At 42.8% G+C, this 11403-nt stretch overlaps 1 pseudogene; it reads right to left on the bottom strand.

The window, feature by feature from the left end:
* Positions 1-905: 905 nt before the first annotated feature.
* LOC101609900 lies at positions 906-9860 on the bottom strand (annotated as a pseudogene).
* Positions 9861-11403: the final 1543 nt, after the last annotated feature.

The following is an 11403-nucleotide window of genomic DNA, read 5'->3' as shown; positions in this document are numbered from 1 at the left end:
CTGTTCCTGAGCTGGAGCAAGAGATATGATGGCCAATGCAAATTAGAAACAAGAGGTGATTTCTTCCTGCTGAAAATGAGGGAAGAGACTTTTCCCTAGTTCTCTGTTATTTTTCAGAACCTCTTTTCCTATCCTTGGCAAATGCATCAAAATTCTTACAATGGTTAAATAAGCCTTGTCCAAATCACAATAATTTAGTTTAAAAGTCTTAGCTGGTTTCCAGAAAGGATTAAGAGAACAGAACTGAAGAACAAAGTGTGTGCTGGTCATTTCAAAGTTACTGTCTTTGAGAGGTGGGAACAGAGGCAGAGCCAGAGGAGATGAATGGCATAGACAGTATCTGGGCACCTCCCATTACTGTTCTGGAAGGACTTAAAGAAGAGCGACCTTCATTGTTGACCTGTTTGAGAAATGTTGAGACAAAAACACAGCTCTTACATCAAAGGGAAAGACAGTTTATTCTGGAACCAAATATGAGTGAGTGACCATGGACCCAGGAATACAGATTTAGGTCACCCCAAATATCAATTTACAGCACCGTAGCAGTTTTATGAAGTTTTTATAGTATCAGCACAAAGGAAGTCATGATTCAAGGCATTTTTCAAATACATTGGTGGGAACACTTCGGTAGATAGGTTACAGCAAAGTGGGCTCATCTCTGCTACAGGCCTCAGACACTACTGGTTCTCATTTCTCAGGAGTTTCTCCCATATACACACGATGTGCACAAAGAACCGCGGTTTCCTTGGCTACAATACCAGAGCCAACCATAGCCCAAAAATATTTTTTAATGTTTACAAGACAAAAGTTTAGTGAAAATTGGTCACTGTGTATAATCCATGATGCTAAATAGTTTCATAGGACTGTCACAGAAATATTTAACAGAATAGGTGCTGAACAAAAGGTTACATATTGTCATCATCTGATTCATCTTCTCTCAATGATTTCTTAGCATATTTCTCTGCTTCCTCCCTTACATCCTTTGGAACAATTTCATGTCTTCCTTTAGTTAATTCACCAACCCAGCTGGGCTCTGATTCAAAAGCTTTACCCTTAACTTCATCGTGTACTATGTAAATGATTTTTGCCACTTCTTTGACTACATCACGACAGGTCATTTCTTTCATGTGGAGTTTTCTATTTCTGTCTTTGCAGCTTGCCTGGCTTTGCCAATAGTGCATCCTCAGTAACCATACGAAACACCTGGTGGGTCAATCATATATAGAGCTGAGCACCATCATTCACAATGTAAGACCCTAACATGAAACTGCAGCCAAAAGGTCTACCAGTACTGTAGAGTGTATAAGCATGTACATACATGGCCACTCTGTCTGCAACATGTTTTAGTGGAATGTTATAGCCAAAGTCGGATCTAAAGTTGGAAGCTTGTTCTCTTGCTATGTCTGCTAATGAATGAGCATCTGCCAACAAACATGCTACCGCCATTCCAACTTCATAAAGTTTAGAAAGGACTAATTTTTCAATACCTAAGACAACACCATCTTTACATCTGATCTCAATAGCTGTACTACTGTTTTCCATGGCCTTCATTGCATATTCAACTTGAAAAACTCCTCCGTCAGGGGAGAATGTAGAGGCAGACAGGTCATACCCGGTGCCAGTGGAGTCATGGAGCCAACCCACCAAGCAGCGCACACTCCAGGCCTCTCTCACACAGCATTCGCAGCACCAAACACACTAGTAACAGCCCTCCCATTGGCTAAGCTCGCAACCAGTAGCCTTTCCCTCCACGGTTCAAGCCACAGTCCAAAAATATTAACCAGAAAATTCCAGAACAAATACTATCCATAGGTTTTAAACTGCATGCTATTCTGTATAGCATGCTGAAACCTTGTACCATCCAGCTCCAGGTTGGGATGTGAACCATGCCTTTGATCACTGTCTCCATGCTATGTACACTAAGCCCTCCTTAGTAACATACCCTCTGTTAGCAGAGTGACCTTCAGCCTCTACATGGTATTACAGTCCTTATGTTGCTCTTAAAGGCCTTAAAGTGTACGGAAATGATGCTGCCAGTCTGAATATACCTATGAATAGACACAAAGTAAGATGAGGTACCTTTGACAATAAGAACAAAAAAAATCGTATGCTGAAGTTGCCAAGATCTAGGGTAAACTATGTTTGCTAATCTTGCACTGTTGCTGGAATCTAAGGTCTATGGGGTATCCCACGCCCCTGAAAAGTCACGAAGCAGAAGTTGGTGGAAGGAAACAGGTCTATGTCTTCAATGCTGCCCTGTAGGATATAGAGGAGACCCTCTACTCTACCTCAGGGGATTTGGAGATACAAAGAAGAGTTTTGTAGGAGGAAAAGACAGGTATAGCAAGATGATGTGCAGGAAGTCAATGGCTGGGAGGGGTCATTCAGAGATGAATCTTCTTTGCTCTTGGTGGATCATCACCATGAACTTTGCTCTCCTGAAGCTGGTTAACCTGAACAGTAAAGTCTTCTCTTCAACACAAAGACCAGGGAGGGGTCAAAGGCCAAAGGAAGGGAGGAGAACAGGGGTAATTTCACATGAACACCCATCATTACTGAGACTAATCCATAAACTTTAAATTTCAGGGCTTAGGGAAATGGCTCATCAGTTGAAGATGCTTGCTTGAGGGGCTAGAGAGATGGCTTAGCAGTTAAAGCCCTTGCTTGTGAAGCCTAAGGACCCAGGTCCAATTCCCCAGTACCGACATAAGCCAGATGCACAAGGTGGCTCATGGGTCTGGAGTTCTAGAACTTGTCTGCAGTACCTAGAGGCCCTGGCATGCCCATTCTCTCCCCCCTCCACCTCTCTCTCATAAATAAATAAAATGTGAAATAACAGATGTTTGCTTGCAAAGCCCAGCCGCACGTCCCAGACTCAAATCTCCAGTCCCTCACATTTGCAGAGGCAAGAGAAAACACACACACAAAAACATACATATACACACATACACAGAAATAAATAAAAATTTAAGCTTCATTGTAAATACATAATGTATGAAAAAGCAATCTGTTAATTCTGGGCATCTGGTGGGGATCTTGAACTGTATCCAATGATGAAGTAAGGGTGGCTCTTCATGTGTTAATAAACCTTTCTTTGTATTTTTCTTGTTACTCTGTCTTTTGTTTCAAGGAGTCTTGTTTAAGGACCATGAAGTGTGTTAGAAATTATTGTTTCTCTCATACTAGCCTAACTTTAGTGAACATCCTGCTCTAGCTTGCAAAACTATGCCCTGTAGTAAGGATAAAAGATATCTGTTTCTCCTCCAAATAAAGGTAACACAAATGGTCTCCCCAGTTATCACAATGACCAGACACCATGTATGACAGACAGGGCTGAAGTCCACTCACTCAAGAACTAGTTCCTGTCGATCTTGAAAACACATATACAATGGGTTGGATCTGCTTGACTGTGTAAGGGGAAAGAGTCCTTCTGTATTTACAATCTCTTAGTGGTTTTCCTGTGATGTGTATCACATTCTGCTTTAACACTTGTTCAATAATAAAGCTATTCTTTATGTCATCCATCCATGTATCTACCCATCTAGCTTCATCTCTTTCTCCTCTCTCTCTCTCTCTCCCTCCCTCCCTCACTCCCTCCCTCCCTCCCTCCCTCCCTCCCTCCCTCCCTCCCTCCCTCTCTCTCTCCCTCCCTCTCTCTCTCCCTCCCTCCCTCTCCCTCTCCCTCTCTCTTAGATTTAAGAAGAGGATTTCTTGACTGGATACAATGCTTTTTTCTGTTAAATATCCAACAAGAGAAAGATTTTTATTTCCCTCTACCGATCAGTCACTGGATTTGGCCTGCCTGACAAGGGGGTTTCCTGAGGAGGAAGTCCATAGCAGAAGCAGCAAGGGATCTTTTGCCAGCAGTACTGCATCGAAGGAGCAGCTGAGTAATGGTCACAGTCTTCTCTGCACTTGTATGGACTGATTTATTTTGTATAAGTCCACTTCCTTCCAAATTACTCTCTGTGTTAGCCACTAAGTCATGCATTTTCAGGAGAAAACTCCTATGTTAATGCTTCTGCAAATAGGCTTTTACTTTTTTCCTATTCATTATTTACTTTTTATAAAAAGGTTGTACTCTTAGACATCCCCCCGCACACACACACCTGCCCCAAATTCCACTGAGGGTCTTTTTTGGAAGGATTACTGGTATTCTTTGTGGGGATGTAGAGGCTTCTGACAGTCTCTGGGAGGAGACCCGGTGCTTCAGGCTGTTCCCACCCACCCTGAGGCTTCTACAACATTCCATCCCATTTTCCATAATGTTCCCTGAGCCATGGTGGGCAAGAAAGGGATCTGATTTAGTGTTGCTTTCTCTGTAGACACTAGATCTCTGTTTAGATGAGGTTTGAGTGACCACAATGTCTGCCACCATCTCCCTAAAACTGGCTTTAGTCTAGCTGTGAGAGTGGTATTCCTTTCACCGCCTCCTCTGTAATGACTCTGGGCCCAAGCAGATGAGGTGGAGGGGACCTATCTCATGGTAGATAGTCGGCTCTCTCTTGATGTATTCATGGATCCTGGTTCTCTCCAGTATTCTCCACCATCTGCCCTGCCTGAGCACACCGGGGAACCAGCCTCCTTTCCTTTATTTTCAGCTAAAGCTTTATGGTGCAAGCTGAGCACATCCAGGGGTGTTCCTGCCCTTCAGTTTAATCTTTAAATATGTTCTCCATGATCTTAAGCTGAACACGCTCAGGAATGTGCTCCTTAACTGAGCATGCTTGGGGATATACATAGACTTTCTGAACAAAATCTCCACACTGCCTTCACTTGTGGAGGACAAGGTTTGGAATTTTTTCTGTGTGTCTCCTTACCCGCTGCATGTATAAATCGTTCTCCACTTTTTTATGTCTTGATTGTCTTTATTGTGGCTTTGCACTTACCAAGATGTAAGCGCACTGTGTTTGGTTATGCCAACATTTCTCAAATTAGTACCTTTCATCTACTTGCACAAGGGTCTTGGGAAGTGAAGTTCTCTGAGCATACTCATGCCCATCCTTAATTAATTAATTAATTTATTTATTTATTTTACTTTTCCTTATTTGAGAGCGACAGACAGAGAGGGAAAGAGGCAGATAGAGAGAGAGAGAATGGGCACGCCAGGGCCTCCAGCCACTGCAAATGAACTCCAGATGTGTGCGCCCCCTTGTGCATCTGGCTAACGTGGGTCCTGGGGAACTGAGCCTTGAACCGGGGTCCTTAGGCTTCACAGGCAAGTGCTTAACCACCAAGCCATCTCTCCAGCCCTCATGCCCATCTTTCACAAAGTGAAAAGTGATTTATGTCAAGCCAGAGACAGGGTCATGGAGTCAAGGGCCCCTGTGTCAGAATTAGCAATGGACAAGGATATTTGATGGCCCATTGACCAGACACAGAAAAAGTCATACTATGTAAGTTTACACATAGAAGGAGATTAATTATGAAGCTGGCTCACACAATTATGGGGGCTGAATCCCACATTCTGCTGTCTACAAGCTGGAGGTTGAAGTAAACTAGTGACATAGTTCTAGTGCAAGCTCAAAGGTCACCTGAAGGCTCAGAAACTAGCAGTTTTCATGTCTCAGGGCAGAAAATGGATGTCTTAGCACAAGCAGAGCAAGCAAAACCACCCTTTCTGCTCTGCTGTTGGCTAGATTCGGACCCTCGGTGGATTGGATGACACTCATGTATTCAGACCAGGGAAGGGCTTTACTCAGTCTCCTGATGCAAATGCTAGTATCTTCCAGGAATCCCCTAACTACATAACCTAAAGTAATATTTTCACCATCTATTTGGTTCTTTCAGCCAAGTCAGATTGACATGCACACACACATACACACACACACACAAAAAAAAAAACAAAAAACAAAAACGCAACTGTCACTGATGCCCCAAACCACAGATACCCACACTGAGTCAGATACTGGGCTTGGGGAGCTGGCTCAGTGGGTAAGAAGGCTGCTATGCCAGCATGAGGGTATGAGTTTTGGGGAGCACTCACGTCAAAAGCTGGGCATGGCTTGTATGCATGTAACCCCAGTACTGAGTGGAGTGGAGACAGGAAGACTGCTGGGACTTGCTGTTAATTGGTCTAGCTGAACATCAGTGAGCTCCAAGTTCCGTGAGAAACTCCATCCAAGGAAATAAAGCAGAAGAGTGATAGAGAGGACACCCTAAGACCACCTTGGGTCTCCACATGCTAGTGCACAGGATGCATACATTTGTACACACACATGCACATATCACACATGAAAGAAAGACAGAGCGAGAGGAAAAAAGAGAAGGAAGGAAGAAAGAATAATAGAAAGGAAGAAATCTATCAAGGATATAGTGTTGGGGCACTCAGGCCTTCTTACACCTTGCCTTTCTCTGAGAGGTTGGTTCAGGAACCTATCCGCTCTGCCAGAACACAGCACAAAAGAGTCAATGCCACAGCTCAGGGTGAATTCCAAAGGCTGCCACTTGGGAGAATTTTGATGTCTTAGCCAGGCTTGGTGGTGCACGCCTTTAATCCCAGCACTCCGGGAGAGGTAGAAGGATTGCTGAGAGTTCGAGGCCACCCTAAGACTATAGAGTGGCTATCAGATCAACCTGAGCCAGAGTGAGACCCTACCTCCAAAAAAAATATTGGGAGCTGGAGAAATGGAGTAGTGGTCAAGGCATTTACCTGCGAAGCCAAAGGACCCAGGTTAGATTCCCCAGCACCCACGTAAGCCAGATGTACAAGGGGCACATGCATCTGATTTCATTTGCAGTGGCTAGAGGCCCTGGCACACCCGTTCTGTCTCCTCTCTCTCTCTATCCTCTTGCAAATAAATAAACATTTAATTCATTTTTTATTAATTAGTTTTGTACTCAGTGAATACAGTCAAGTTGGTACCATTGTTAGGCTCGTCCATGTCCTACCCCTCCCCTGGCCCCTCCTTGTTGAGGTATATGGGTCATGCATTGTGGAGTTAGCCCACAGTTATGAGTAGGAGAAATGTCTCTGCGTGTCATGACCCAACATGTGGCTCTGACATTCTTTCCACCCCCTCTTCCAAAAAATTTCCTTGAGCCATGCTGGGTTCATTTTGGGTCTGCTTCGATGATGAGGTGTTGGGATCCTCTGTGTCTCTGGATATCTGATTTGGTAGGAGTTGGTTGTTTTCTGTGTTGATTTCCTTCACCCTTGTGCTGGTACCAGGTTCACCAAGAAAACAGCATCTTTGCTTGTTTTGCCAATTATTCTTGGTTTCAGCAGGAGCCCTTTTGAGGTATGATGATTTCCTTAGGATCTGCGTCTATCTAAAAAGAGAAGAAGATTCTCCAATGGAGCATAAAGTTAGCACCAGACAAATGGGATAACCCTTATTTTTTTATAGAGAATTTAATAAATATAGCCTATTAAATCTTGTAGCCCACGATTGGTGGTAGCTAGTGATAAGACCTGACTGCTGAAGACACCATATGCGGTTGACACATAAAATAGAATGACGTGGCTGGAAGCTGGAAGAGAGTCAGTCCCCAGACAGTCAGCGCATCTAGTGCCAGAGGGTGCTACATGGGCGACTGGGGGAAAGTGACCAATATCTGTCCAAGCAACTCATGGTCTAACCTACTTAGCAGCAAATAACCTGTTGTGATGCCCACCCAAGTGCAATAGTGGCACACAGCCATGGTGAAACCAACTGCTCTTGATTTGGCTAACTGATCTGCTCAGTGGAATGTGACCCATAGCTGGAGCTAGGAAACAAGTCAAAACCATATCCAACCATGAGCCTGCTTTCTATTATCAAGCTACCACCAATCGTGGGATAAATAAAATTTTTAAAAAAATAATCATTTGAAAAAGAAAAAAAATATTTTGATGTCTGGACATTGTAGGACATTTATAAGTTGGTTGTCAGATATGTGATTTTGGCTCCAGTAAAGTCATTTAGCACTCCAGGGAGCTTCACTAACATATTCCTCATTTCCTCTTTCATGTTCAGCTGATCTTTGGGATATCATTTTCTCTTTTTTTGCAATCAGGAAAGGGGCTCCTGAAACCATTAGAACTCCAAGCCAGTGGCTCCCAGATTGCTTATTCAATCGATCACAGGAGAGCTAAGTTGGCCTATTTCAGAAAAATGGAATTCATGACAAATGCTTTAAATGGGTCAGAGAAAAACAGTTTATGCTAAAGAACGTTACAGTGCACAATAAATACTTCAGAGGTGAATCTGCTACATGACAGCACCCAAGTATGCTAGCAGCTAAGAGAAAATGCTTGAAGCACACCATTATGGGAGACTTTGAACACATAGCTCAACTTTTGATAGCTCAAATATATTAAAAAAAATCAAAAACATAAACTTAAATCAGGATTTTTTTTCATTATAAATAGAAAATATGCCATCCTTTTAAGCTTCTATGGAATAATAAAGTGCTCATAAATAGTGTACAAAAATAAACTCAGGGCCTGGAAAAATGGCTCAGAGTTTAAAGGCTCTTGCTTGCAAAGCCTGACACTGAGGGTTCAATCCCCACTACCATATATAAAGCCAGACTCACAGAGTGGCACCTGTGTCTGAAGTTCATCTGTAATGGCAGGAGGCCCTGCCTGCCCATTCTCTCTCATAAATAAATACATGAATAAATAAATATTTTTAAACTCAGTAATTTTGAAAGCATAAAGTGTGTATGAGCCACTTTATCATAACACAGAGTAATAAAACTTGAAATTAAACACACAAATAAACCACCCACTTTAAGGTAGAAGGCAAACATCTAAACAGTTATTATGTTAAAATAAATTTAAATTACAGGTATGGTCTATTTTATAAATCATGAAAATGGGAACATTTTTCATGTAATAATACTGTAACTAAGAGTGGTAGGAAGTGGGATGGCTTCTGGGTAGAGAGATCTCACTGAGGTGTATTCAAGCAGAGATCAGAGCTTCAGAAACTCAGCATGCAAAGAGAAAACTTAGCAGAGAGACAGAAAGCTATGGATTTTTTTTTTAACAAACATAATGCAAAATCTTACTGACAAAAGAAAAGAAGTGTGGCTGGATTTGGTGGTGCATGCTTTTAATCCCAGCACTCAGGAGGCAGAGGTAGGAGGATCACTGCGAGTTCGAGGCTAGCCTGAATTCCAGGTCAGCCTGGGTTAGAGTAAGACCCTACTTCAGAAAAACAAACAAACAAATAAACAAACAAAGTATAGAAGTGTGATGCAATTTCACATTGCTGGGACAAACACCTGACCAAAAACAGCTTACTGGAGGAAAGGATTTATTTTCAGGCTTACAAATTCCAGGGGTAGAAGAATAAGCTGGCCCGGCTTACTTCTATAGATGCAAATAGAGACACCAACAGCCAACACCACAAAACCCAACAGCTATAGCTCCAAACTGCTCTCCATACTCCTTAGGGTGAGACTCAAGATCCTCCCAAACACACCTTAGGTCTGGACTCCAAGATCCGCACTCAGTGACACACCCCGGCCTGCTAGGGGCTCAAGTTGCAAGTTCAATTTTAATAAAATACTGAAGCTATGCATTCAAATATGGACCTATTTTCAAACTACCACAAAATGCATATCAAATTTTAGAACAATCTTATTTATCTAGGATTGCAAACCTTCTGAGTTGAATCCACAGTCTATTAAATAAGTCTGCTTCACAGCTAAGAAACTATCATTTCCAATAGGTAAAAATAATGACATCTGATAAAATATTAGTGTAATTCATGCAGATTGTGAATCTGAAAGGGTGATCTAGAATTCCGTGTGAAGGATTATCTAGATTAGGTCAGCCTCCAGGTATGCCTGGGAGGAATTATCTTGATTAGGTCAGTAGAGGTGGGAAGACCTACTTTAGCTGAGGGCAGCATCATTTCAGGGGTCATGGTCTTGGACTGCATAAAAAGGAGAGAGAACTAGGCTTGGTGGTTTATACCTTTAATGCCAGCACTCCAGAGGCTGAAGTAGAAGGATCATTGTGAATTGGAAACCAATAGGCAATAGGATGAGTTCCAGGTCAGCCTGGGCTAAAGTAAATCATTGCCTCAAAATAAAAGAGGAAGGATAGCTGGGCATGGTAGTGCACACCTTTGATCTCAGCACTCAGGAGGCCGAGGTAGGAGGATTGCCATGAGTTCAAGGCCACCTCGAGACTACATAGTGAATTCCCAGTCAGCCTGGACTAGAGTGAGACCCTACCTGGAAAAATAAAGCGGGGGGGTGGGGTGGGGGGGAAGAGGGCTGGAGAGATGGATTAATGGTTAAGGTGCTTGCCTGCAAAGCCTAGGGACCCATGCTCGATTCTCCAGGTCCTATGTATGCCTGACACACAACGGCATGCAGTACACAAAGTGGTACATGCACATAAGGTGGTAATTACATCTGGAGTTGATTGCAGTAGCTGGAGGCTCTGTTACACCCATTCTCTCTCCTGTATGCGCACATGTTCTCATTCTCTTGCATTAAAAAAAAAAAAAGCCAGTCCTTGGAGCTTACCTCAAAAAGAGAGAGAGAGAGAGAGAGAGAGAGAGAGAGAGACAAAGCTGGTCAAGTACCAGCATTCATGGCTGTCTGCTTCCTCACTGTGGACTGGATGTGACCAGCTGCCTCAAGCTCCTTGCCATGATGGAATGGAACCTGGCAATGTAGCTGAAATAAATCTTTCCTCCCTTAAGCTGATTTTTGTCAGGTAGTTTATCTCAGCAATGAGAAGATAACTAACTCAGTATGTAACATGACATATTATTTTTTCCCAGGGAGGAAGACCTATCTTATAATTACAATGGGTTTGGGGCTAAGGATGTGGCTCGGTGGAAGAGCACTTGTTGAATGTGCACAGTGTTCTGGATTTGATCCCTATCACTGCAAAACAAAATATCATTTCTGCTGGCATTGCTCTGGAACTTTGGAGGAATGAACTGAATGAGCTAATTTGCCCCCTTGTTTTACCCGACACAGAGAAATGGGAAGTGATATGCAATGCATACAGTGAAAAGAATGGCTAGGCTCCAAAGAAAAAAGGTAAACAGTAACACACAAACAACACAGAGACTTCAAGTGGCTGTAGTAATGACCAGAGGTGTGGGATAAAGGTATCAGATCTGACAATGGCTCTAATGACTAAAATTCATCATTATTTTTTTCCCATTAGAAGATTATACATATATGGTTTGGTATATACATAAAATCAGGCTATGATTAAGATGACTGCATAAAATCAGGAGCTTGATAACTGGCCCTAGTAAACTGTGCACAAGGACCACCTGTGTCCAGGCCCAGAAAGGCTATAACTAAATTTCAACCTGCCACATACTCTGATCAGAAGAAAAGTTCTTGCTTTAGAAATCAAAACCGAGAGCCTATGCTTTGGCAGAGTTTGGAGCCCAAACACATTCTACATAGGTGGTGTGGGCAACACCGAACCCCTCT

The sequence above is a fragment of the Jaculus jaculus genome, chromosome 19 (assembly GCF_020740685.1).
Source record: "Jaculus jaculus isolate mJacJac1 chromosome 19, mJacJac1.mat.Y.cur, whole genome shotgun sequence".
NCBI classification, from domain to species: domain Eukaryota; kingdom Metazoa; phylum Chordata; class Mammalia; order Rodentia; family Dipodidae; genus Jaculus; species Jaculus jaculus.
The sequence above is the reverse complement of the archived record's forward strand: the minus strand, read 5'-3'. Positions and strand labels throughout refer to the sequence as shown.